The sequence below is a fragment of the Tiliqua scincoides genome, chromosome 4 (genome assembly GCF_035046505.1).
Source record: "Tiliqua scincoides isolate rTilSci1 chromosome 4, rTilSci1.hap2, whole genome shotgun sequence".
Lineage (NCBI taxonomy): Eukaryota > Metazoa > Chordata > Lepidosauria > Squamata > Scincidae > Tiliqua > Tiliqua scincoides.
In genome coordinates this window covers 188641139-188651897 of record NC_089824.1, presented here as the reverse complement: position 1 = coordinate 188651897, position 10759 = coordinate 188641139, and positions in this window count along the sequence as shown.

The following is a 10759-nucleotide window of genomic DNA, read 5'->3' as shown; positions in this document are numbered from 1 at the left end:
TACCAGATACAAAGGGGGACAGAGTGCCTATCCCTTAGGCCAGGGGTGTCAAACTTGTTTCATACAGGGCCAAACAGCATTCATGGTGCCTGCTGAGGGCCGGAAGTGATGTCATTAAACAAGTCATAATCAAAAACAAGCACTTTTTTCTCACTTAGGAACTCATTAGCTGCAAACAACAGAAGAGAAAATACACAAATGTTGATCATATTTCAAGATATGGGAGAGCCCAATTTTCACGTTTCAGCAGTAACACCTTAGCACTGCTCAGCAGATGAGAGCCTGAGGGCCTGATAAAAAGCTTCTGCAGGCCACACCTGACCCCCCAGGCCTTATGTTTGACACCCCTGTCTTAGGCTGTAACCCTGTTTTACTCACCAGAAACGTTTCTAGGTATAGCATCTCACAATTTACTAAGATCAGCCCTGGACCAAAGAGAAGTTATTTGTAGGTACCTAGGGTTGCCAACATTTCAATGAACCCCTGAAGTTGTGTCTTTAAGAGCTGATTGATCTGCAAACTTTAGCAGGTGCCAAAGGTTAACTTGCTTGTGAAATGCTTCACGTGATTATTTTTGCAGAGAAATCAATGGCAAAGACAGCTTTCTTAGTTGACAATCTTACAAACACAGTAAATTGCAAATCCTAGTCTGTTGGCTGGGTTGTTTTAAAGCCTTTCTCCAAACCATACGGAGTGTTCTCTTTCTTCTACTGTAAATTATAGCTTTTTAACTTCCAAGTATACAGGTCATGATTAGACTATTACTATTGTACTGGTTTTGTTTATTTTTGAAAGTGGCTATTTAGAAGCTGGGAGGCTGGTGCTGCAAGTGTGTGAAAGGAGGAGTAAATGAAGATACACATATGATTGCCTCCTCTACTGAAAAAGCTGAGAGTAAGTCAGTTAGGGAAAAATCTCAATCTAACAAGTGAGTTTGGCCTGGGGATTCTGATAAATGTAGCTTTGAGAGATTAACTAAGTCAAACTCAATTTGTTAAGCTTGGAGAAAAGACAACTTCAGTAGAATTGAGCTTCATTTGGCTACTTGGAATTATTTGAAGGAAAAGGATTACAGAATAGCCAGGACTAAACTTGGCTAAAATAGCTTGAATTAAATTGAAAGGCACTGCTAAGTATAACCTACTGGCAAAGTGACCAGATGTCATAACTACAAAAGAGGACAAAGAATTCCCTTGTAGGAAAATGTAGAATATGTAAGAAAAATGTAGGACATGACAAAAATAAAAGCTAAAAACACTTGTATAGGGATTTCATGTGGTTAATTTAAACACTACATTATTATTAAATTTAAGACTATATTACATATAATTTATTAATTGCAAGAAGGTTATACACTGCCTGCAGGAGCTGCTCACAGGAAAAAGGAGGACATTCAAATTCTTTTCTAGTACACAAGAACTGGATGTGTCCAGGAAAAAGAGGACATCTGGTCACCCTGCCTATTGGGGATAGCCACAGGATACTGACTGCTTCCAGCAAAGACAGAAAACTCTACATCCTAACTATTTTGAGCCTTACTTATTTGAAAAGGGGAGGGGTCTTTTGAGTGTTTAAGTAAAGAACCATGGTGGAGGAAATCACAAAGAAACAATGTCCAGGTGTACTGCTTTCTGTCCTTGACAATGTAATAAAAGTGTGCATTTCTTACCTAGTGTATCTTGGTGCAGAAAACATTTAGGGCCCAATCCTATCCAATTTTCTAGCTGTGCTAGTGGGGTATGTGCTGCTTCAGTGGGGTCAGGAGGTAGTCACAGAGGCCTCCAGAAGATAAGGGAATATTTGTTTCCTTACACTGGGGCTGTATTGCAGCTGCACCTGTGCTGAAAAGTTGGATAGGACTGGGCCCTCAAGCAGTTTTTTCACCATGGAGTCAGATAAGGTCTCCCTACACAAGCTCTGGATCAACAGCACAATTGATTTATGTCTACTCAAAAGTAATCTTCCACGTGTGCCCAATCCTATGCAATCCTACGCACCAATCCTATGCATGTTTACTCAGAAGCAAGTTCCATTTTAGTCAATGGGACTTACTCCCAGGAAAATGTGGGTAGGATTGCAGCCTGTGTTCACTGGGACTCACTCTGAGGTAAGTGTGTGCGGGATTACAGCCTTAGCGCCTAATACTATCCCTGTCTACTCAGAAGTAAATCCCATTGTAGTCAGTGGGGCTTACTCCCAGGTAAGTGTGTGGGGGCTCGGCGATGGAAGCAACCAGCTCGAGCGCTTCTCGCCCGCAGGGGGAGAGGCGCGAGGCGGGGCCTCCGAGCGAGGCGCCGGCAGAAGGGCGGAGGAGGGGTGTGGCCGCGCACGGGAGCCCGGCTGAGGGGCGCGGCCTCGCGCGGGAGGAGCAGCGTGGAGGCTTCGCGCTGTGGCAGCCGCGCGATGCTGCTGAGGCGCCTCTGCGAAGGCGGTGAGTGGCGGCGGCTGCCTGAGGGGAGCGGGAGGGTCGTTCTCCCCGGGGCGGCCGGGGGCGCCGCTGTCCCGTGCCCGAGGGGCGCTTCTGTGACAGGGAAGGCAGCTGGCGGACGCGGTCCCTCTGCCTAGCTGTGCGATGCTGTGGCTCTCCGAGGATGGAGGAGGAGCCGGGCGGCTTCTGCGGCTGGAGCGGGGGACGAGCTCCCGGGCCTCTCCGCCGCGCGCCTTTGCCGCAGCCCCTCGTCCCCCTCCCCTGGCGGCGCCGCGGTGAGCGAGGCCCGGCAGGTGCCTCCTGGCGCGCACCGTCGCCTCTGCCGCTCTGCGGGCGGGTTGGGAAGGATGCTCGGTGCAGGAGGCCGCCCCCGGGAGATGGGGGTGAGGGGCGCCCGCGCAGCCCCGAGCGATGCCGGGCGGGTGGGGCTCTCCGAGCGCTGTCGCTCTCCCGCTGAGCCCGGAGTAGGGGAAGGGCCGTGGGCGACGGCGCGGGAAGGACGCTTGTGGCAGAACCTGGCTCGGCCCCTGCGTTGGTGTTCACCCCATCTGGGGCGGGACGTGTGGACCCTGGGCTGTGTGTGTGTCAGTGGGTGAGAACGGCTTGTGTGTGTGCGCGCGCGTCAGTGGGTGAGAATGGCTTGTGTGTGTGTGTGTCAGTGGGTGAGAATGGCTTGTTTGTGTGTGTGTGTGTGTCAGTGGGTGAGTGGCTTGTGTGTGTGTCAGTGGGTGAGAATGGCTTGTGTGTGTGTGGAAAATGTGCTAGTTGGCCTGATTCTTTTTAAAATGTAACACTTGTTCCCTTTAAGAATATGAAATATCTAAGAGCTTAATCCTATGCATGTCTACTCAGGTGTAAAGCCCATTATAGTCAATGGGGCTGACTTCCAGGAAAATGTGGATAGGATTGCAGCCTTAATCCTTGTGGCCTCTCTGAAGGTGTTCAACTCTACCTGCTTTTGTTCAGCCTAGAAAGGGGTTCTTCTAAGGTTTGAATTAAATTGATTTGGTTTGTGTTAAAACTGCTTATTGGTTAGAGCAGTGTTTCTCAAACTGGGGTCAGGACCCACTAGGTTGGGTGTGAGCCAATTTCAGGTAGGTCCCCATTCATTTCAATATTTTGTTTTTAATATATTGAATTTTATGCCCCCATGGTATGTGATTGCATTTGGGGAAATGTTACACATTAGTACTTTGAACAGGCTACTTCTGCTTTTAACAATGATAGTAAATGGGATTTACTCCTGGGTAGGATTGCAGCCTAGGGTTGTTAAAATTTTTCCTGCTTGATGATGCCATTTCCATGACGTCACTTCAATGGGTCCTGACTGATTCTTATTTTAAAAAATGAATCTTGGTGCTAAAAGTTTGAGAACCACTGGGTTTGAGATTGTGATCCAAGACTCATTTGTTATTTCAGTTGGCATTTAATGCGTTTTATGAGTAGGAACTGTTTCTTTTTTAGGTTGTGCTATTGTATAATGTTTAGGTAGCTATTATAGGCTTCTGTGGAACCCAGCCAATGTTACAGGGCTATCTTTTTCCCTAAAACATATAATGCCTCATCTATGTTGTTATGTGTGAAATAAGATAATAGAATAATTGCTAAGTACAGAAAAACACACCTTCCTTTTTGGTTATACTGAGTAGGGTGGGATCTGTTTCTAAAGGTAGTATACAAGCTTCAAAGAAAAATGAGTACTTGCCCAGAAGATCTTGAAATCAAGCCTGAAATAAGTAGAAACAGATGGATGTGACAAATGGTTGAAAGAAACGCAAGGGGACAGCATGACATACAGAACAGGAGAAACAGCTGTCATTGCACACCAGCTGCTGAGCTGGTCTTGAGTATTCTGTAAGTATCATAGTTTTGTATTTGTGCACATGTGTACTTATAGTTTGATTTGTCTACTTTGTCTTTTTCTACAAGATGGAAAAGACTCAAGCAGCTATTCTATATTGTTATTGTTAAGAATATACAGGAGACCACTTTTCAACAGGAATAGTTTCCAAATTTAAATAAATCAGTAAATGGTTTCCTGTCCCCAAAGGCCTCACAATCTAAAAAACACACATGGAAGAGATATCTGCAACAGCCCCTGGAAAAGACTCAATGCTGGGGTGAAGGGGGACAGTTGCTTTCCTCCTGCTAAATATGCTAAATATGAGGACATCACTTTGAAAGGTGCCTCTTTACCCAGTTAGCAAGGGTTATAGCAAGAGTATCAGTCCTATGAAGCTGTATCCTTGCTTGAGAATCAGCTGATGGAATTGTGGAATTTCTAACCACTAGAAAAAGTGACAAGAAATGAGTTGAACTACTTGCAGAACAATTCTTAACCCAGAAACTCTGAAGTATACAGAAACTGCTGACTTCAATACAGAAGTTACATGTAAACTGTATGAAGCATATTGTTGATTCTTGTGTTGCTCATGGTCTGTTAGTTCAAGTGGATTGCTAGGATTAATGCATGTGGTGTAATCAAAATGAATGTATGTCTGTTGCAGCACCATCATACATTTCTTGGTACTTCTGTCCAGCTTCTAGCATAGTGCTTCAGTGCCATGGGAAAAGATGTTTTCCGGACAAGCTATTGTTTTTTCCAGCTCATGAGAGAAATGAACTGAACCACTTGCAGAACAATTTCCCTACAGTATATATAACAAATGTGGCTTTATTGGCAGTACTTGATTCTAAGCATGGACTTGAGAAGATCAGTGAGGAGAGTGGAATGATACTCTGGTCATCAAAAGCCCAGAGCCTCAAGGGCCACTGGAAGTTTGTATCTACCTTCCAGGAAGTACACCCAGCAGAAAGAAGGTCATCCTTGCCCTAGCCTTCAGTTAGAGCAGTGGTTCTCAAACCTTTTAGCACCAGAACCCACTTTTAAAAATGACATTCTGTGGGGACCCACTTAGCTTTATGAGACTTAAAAAAAGGTGATCTGGAAAGAAATATTTTTATTTACAAGTAATACTTTATTTGTGCAAGAAAAAAAACCTTGATCCATTTCTTGTAATGGGGCATTCCTAATGACTAGCCTTAAGGCTTGAGGGACTTAGTTATGTGACCCAGCCTTCATCTGCCCCCACTACCTGTCACTGCTGGACTTGGAAAAAACACACTTTCACAGAAAAGATGCTCAAACATTATCTCTCCATATTTACACAAGTTTGCAAACTGCAGGAGCTCAACTCCTTGCAAACTGCTGGAGCTCAGCACTTTGCAGGGCAGTTAGCAGCTATCTGATTTTTGAACAGCCTCAGGGCTTGATGCAGTTAGTTATCTTTCCATCCCCTGTGTTTTCAACCAGAAATCAGATCATAACCCACCAAGTGGTTCCCAACCCACAGTTTGAGAAACACTGGATTAGAGAGCAAATGGTTGCTGGGAGTTTACGTTGCACCTGTCTCCTAGCCAGAACACCACATCAGCTCTGTTCCTGTATTGGTGAAGGGAAAGGCATTCCCAGGGAGTCTCAGAAACCAACCAGAGAATCCTTGGAAAAAACCTGCCACCGTATACAATGTATAGGATTGTAGCCCTAATGGGGAGCTTTGGCCAATGGTCCGGCAGGTCTAGGGAGGTGAAAGTTTTGAAAGTTTGGGAACCACTGTTCTACCACTTTCCCCTTGCTTGGCTTGACTCTAGTTTGAGAAGCTGGCTGCTTCTGCCCATTTTTCTCAGTATTTCTTTCTATCTCTTCACTTTCAGTCAGTTGCCATTTTACTTCATTGCTTGAATGTAATAAAAAGAGATGATGTCCAGTGTCATTGAGTTCCACAGTAAAACATAATGGAAAAGTAAAGCACATGAGAAGGCAACACTAAATTTTTATTGCCTAAAAATGGTTACTATTTTATCTTTCAGTTTTCTATGCTTTTTTGGAGCATTAGGGAAAATTGTAAATACTTTAATACTTACTGATCATAACTGGGATTTTTTAAATATTTGCATTTCCTGGCATCTGGTGGGCCATGGCAGAGTACAGGAAACTACTAGATGGACCCTGGCCTGATCCAGCAGGGTTGCTCTATGTTATGACTTAAAGCTGTTGTGGTATTATTGAAAAGTAACTTTCAAAGAAGGAGAAAATGACTGCATGCCCTGTTGGAGAGTTGCAGAGGATAGAGTAACTTAGGACCAAATCCTATGCAATTTTCCATTGCTGGTGCAGCCATACCAACAGGGTGTGCGCTGCATCCTGTGGTGGTGGGGCAGTCACAGAGGCCTCCTCCAGGTAAGGGAATGTTTGTTCCCTTTCCTTGAGACTGCATTGCAGCCGCATCGGCATTGGAAAGTTGGATAGGATTGGGCCCTGAGTCTCCATTACTCTTCTAAAGTGTTTTTTTTGGGGGGTTGTTCAGATAACATCATCTCTGCAACTGTTGGAATGGCATTAAAAGTTAGGTCCATCAGTACAAAAGATGATGTGCCAGTCCCTACTCTGAGGCATGCTCATTAATTGGTTATGACACAACAAACGTATAATAAATAAATAATAAACAGGTATTTATATACCGCCTTTCTTGGTCTTTATTCAAGACTTTATTCAAGGCGGTTTACATAGGCAGGCTGATTAAATCCCCGTAGGGATTTTTACAATTGAAAGAAGGTTCTATCTTTCAAGAACCACAACAGTCCAGGTGTTTCACTCTGATCTGGTTTCACATTCTGGCCTCCTTCTCCCACGCTCAGAGCAGATGGAATCGCTCGGCTTCAGCTTGTCAGCTGCTTCAAGGTCGCACGGTGCCGGTGGCCTCGAACTGGCGACCTTGTGGATGTTATCTTCAGGCAGTCGGAGGCTCTATCCTCTAGACCAGACCTCCTGTATCCTTTAGCATTCATAACAAACTCTTTTTGGATTGTTCGGATGTATTGTCTCTGCAGCAGACAGGCCTAGAAAAGCTTTAACCTTTTCCAAGTTTTTACTGATATTACTATTATGCCTTTTAAAAATGATGTAGCAGGCAGTTTTCTTTGAATTTCTAACTGGAGTTGTGTGTGTACATGCTCAGAAGGAAGATCTGAGTTCAAAGAGGCTTATGCGCAGGTGTGTTGCAACCCCGTGCATGCTTACTTGGGAGTAAGTGTCATTAAACTTAGAGTTACTTCTGAGTAAATATGCCTGGATTGCTTCACAGAATAGAATGTACTGTCTTGCCTCTGTAATCTTCCCAAGCTTTGCAGGCTTAATCGCAGGATGGTTGCCCTATTGTTCTCCAAGAAGCAATCAGAAATGACCTACTTGATAATTCACTCATTTCACAATGGCTGTAGTCCAAACTTTGAAAGATTGAGAAGCTTGACATCTAGTTACTCCAAAGCAAATTTCATGAAGATTGAACAAGTGTTGTTAATTTTATGACCTAAAGAATCTTAAATTCAGTCTACCCTCTGCTTGGCAGGCTGTAGCCATGTGTGTGTGGGGCAAGTAAAGATCCAAACACTGTCAACCCCTGAAGCACATGCATGACATTAAATGTGAGTACAATTTTCCATTGGAAAAAATGAGACATTATTATTATTAGAAATATTTTTATATTGGTTTTCAACAAAACCAATTCAGAAAGTGGTTTACAGAGGAAAAATCAACAACTAAATGGTTCCTTGTCCCAGAAGGGCTCACAATATAAAAGGCTAGTTAATTAAAAATACTTGTAGCACCATTTGAAACCCATTCTATGCCTGAAGCAGGGTGCCCCTCTTTCTGCATGTATTTTTGTGTACATGTTGTCGCATGTGCACCACTGGCACCTCCCACTCCCTCTCCTTTTCCTTCCTCCACTTCATCTTGCTGTCACCACATACCTGTCAAGCAACCTGGAGGGGGGAAACAAGATGTTTTTATTTATAGGTGGTCTACAGAGATACATGTCTCTGTAGGCTCTCTTGTCCCGTCAGTAAACTTGCTGGTGAAGCAGCAGTGTGGCAGTGACTGCAGGGCCTGGCTATGCACTTCCCCTCTCAGCTGGATTGGACCTGTCTGAGAGAGATGGCAAGTGTCTGGACCAACCCAGAAGAGTCAGCAGTGGCTATTGGGCTAGTTGCTTGCCTTCCCTCTAAAATAGGACCAGTCAAAGGCAATAGTATGCCAATGATCTGGGAACAGCTGGTTCCACCTTCAAGCAGAAATGCTGGTGGAGGCAGATGTGCATCTGGCAGTTTTGGGGTGTGTGTATGGCACCCCTTCCAGTTTTATCCTGCCTCATGGGTGGACCAAGAATAAATATTTGGTGGATTGTCTTCAAAATAGCAAAATGATGTACTCAAAAGCAAACTTAAAATTTTAAAAATATTTCAGGACCGTAAACTCAAATGGAGCTGAGCTATCTGTGATGGGGAAAAGTCACAAGTTTTTTGGGAGGGAATGTCCAGATTCAGGAGAGATTTTAAATTGTTCTGTGGCTCATTCTTTAGCAGTTTTGTACCAAATAGGGAAGGTTGCTGAAGACTGTGATCTGGTTACAGTATTGGATGTCAGGATTACAGGATGAAGGTTTTATTTAGATTTTAGAAGCAATAGAATGCTCCAGGCTTATAGTAGTAGAATGCCCTCCTTTCCATCTTAATGATACAGGTGCTCCTGTGTCTGTATAAGATGACGGTGTACTTCTGTGTGTCCAAGATACATTTATTAATCGTAAAAGTTGCAAATGCAGAAGCAGGTCATTGCACACATTGTAAATGCAGAGGCAGGTCTTTTGGTTCAGTGTGTAGCATCTAGGCAAACCTCAGCTTTTGTATCCCTTTTGGAAATAGTATAAGATATCTTTTGGAAGATAAGGCTGACATAGCATATAGGTGGAGCCTATTTATCCACGTTAGTTCTGTTCCGTGATTCCGTACGATTAACGAAAAAAATGCGTTGCGCTAAATTCCATAGAGTTAGGGCTGGAGTTAGGGCAAATATGCTGCAGCCTGACACTCCTGGATGGAAGGAAACTAAGGCAGCTGTTATCAATTCTCTCCGTACTCAGCCCTCCTATTGCCAGCTGCCTGGCTTCTTTCAGAGTTGGGATGCTGACCTTTTAAGAGTCCAGCCCTATGCGTTTTTACTCAGAAGTAAGCCCCATTGTAGTCAATGGAGCTTACTCCCAGGAAAGTGTGGAGAGGATTGTAGGCTTAATCTCATGGTTTGCTTACTGGGAAGGCTTGCTTGTGTCCGTGATTGCATGCACCATGGGGGGGGGGTTGCTTGTGAGATGGTGATTGCCTGCACCATCTCAAGGGGGGGAATTCAGCAAACACTCCCTGGGTTTTTTAAAGCAATCCCATCTGTTGCTACCACACCTCTGTGTGTGTTTGTGAGAGAGAGAGCTCCACCTTGCTGCACATGTTCTGGCTACAGAGATTATCGGCCCCCCTTCTCCTCTTCAGCCTCTTTGCTGGCTCAGGGGCTCCAGGAATGCTACTGTTCCTTCACAAGAGGAACCTCTTCCAGGGCTCCAGGGCTATTTCCCTGCCTGGGCGAGGCAGAGCCTTTTTGCAGTGTTTTGGGCTGCCTGGAAATGGAGGGAGACGCCAGTGCAGGGCAAAGGAGGCAAAGGTGTGTGTGACTTTCAGTTCCCCCACCCCATTCGAGTTGAGACAAATCCAAAGATTAAAAATCCATGGATAATTAGACTGCACCTCTATTTCTTTGGAAGTACAGGCTGAGCCTCATTATTCGTGTGGGTTCCGTTTCAGGCACTCACATGGATGGCACAAAACGCACTATAGCAAATCAATTTAAAAAACAAAGTTTCTTTGCTCCGGTGATTTAAAAACAACCTTGCTGACCTTTGTGATGTAAGATAAGAGTCCTTAAGGACAATCCATCAATCAGCCCTCCTCCAAGTGCTTACCAAGGCGCTTCTCTCAGTCCCTCCCTTAACCAGTGCAAAGTGATCACCTTTATTTCATGTGCTCAGGGAGAAGGGAGGGGTCGCCTGGAGAGAGGAGGATTGATGGATTGTCAGCCAGCTGCGCCCCCCCCCCCCGCTCTCTCATTAAGGAGGCTATTTTTAAAGGAATGTTCAGTTCTTTAAACTGATTTTAAAGGGATGCATTTTTCCCCTTCTCCAGGGATCAGCACATTCCTTCTCATTTGCAGCGGCCATTCGTGTTAAGTCAAATCCGTGTATAAAAAAATCTGTGTATAACAAGTCTGGAGCTGTATAGTCTTGTCATTAATTTGCTGGTTTTGTGGCTTTAGGGTTCAGCTTCCAAGTTCGTTGTTGTAGGAGCTAAATGTTTTCATTAGAGCAGAGGTTCCCAAACTGAAGTATTGAGATACCCCAGCCTTAAGGGGTGGGGCGATGGTGAAGGCAGCAGTGTGATTGCTGCCAT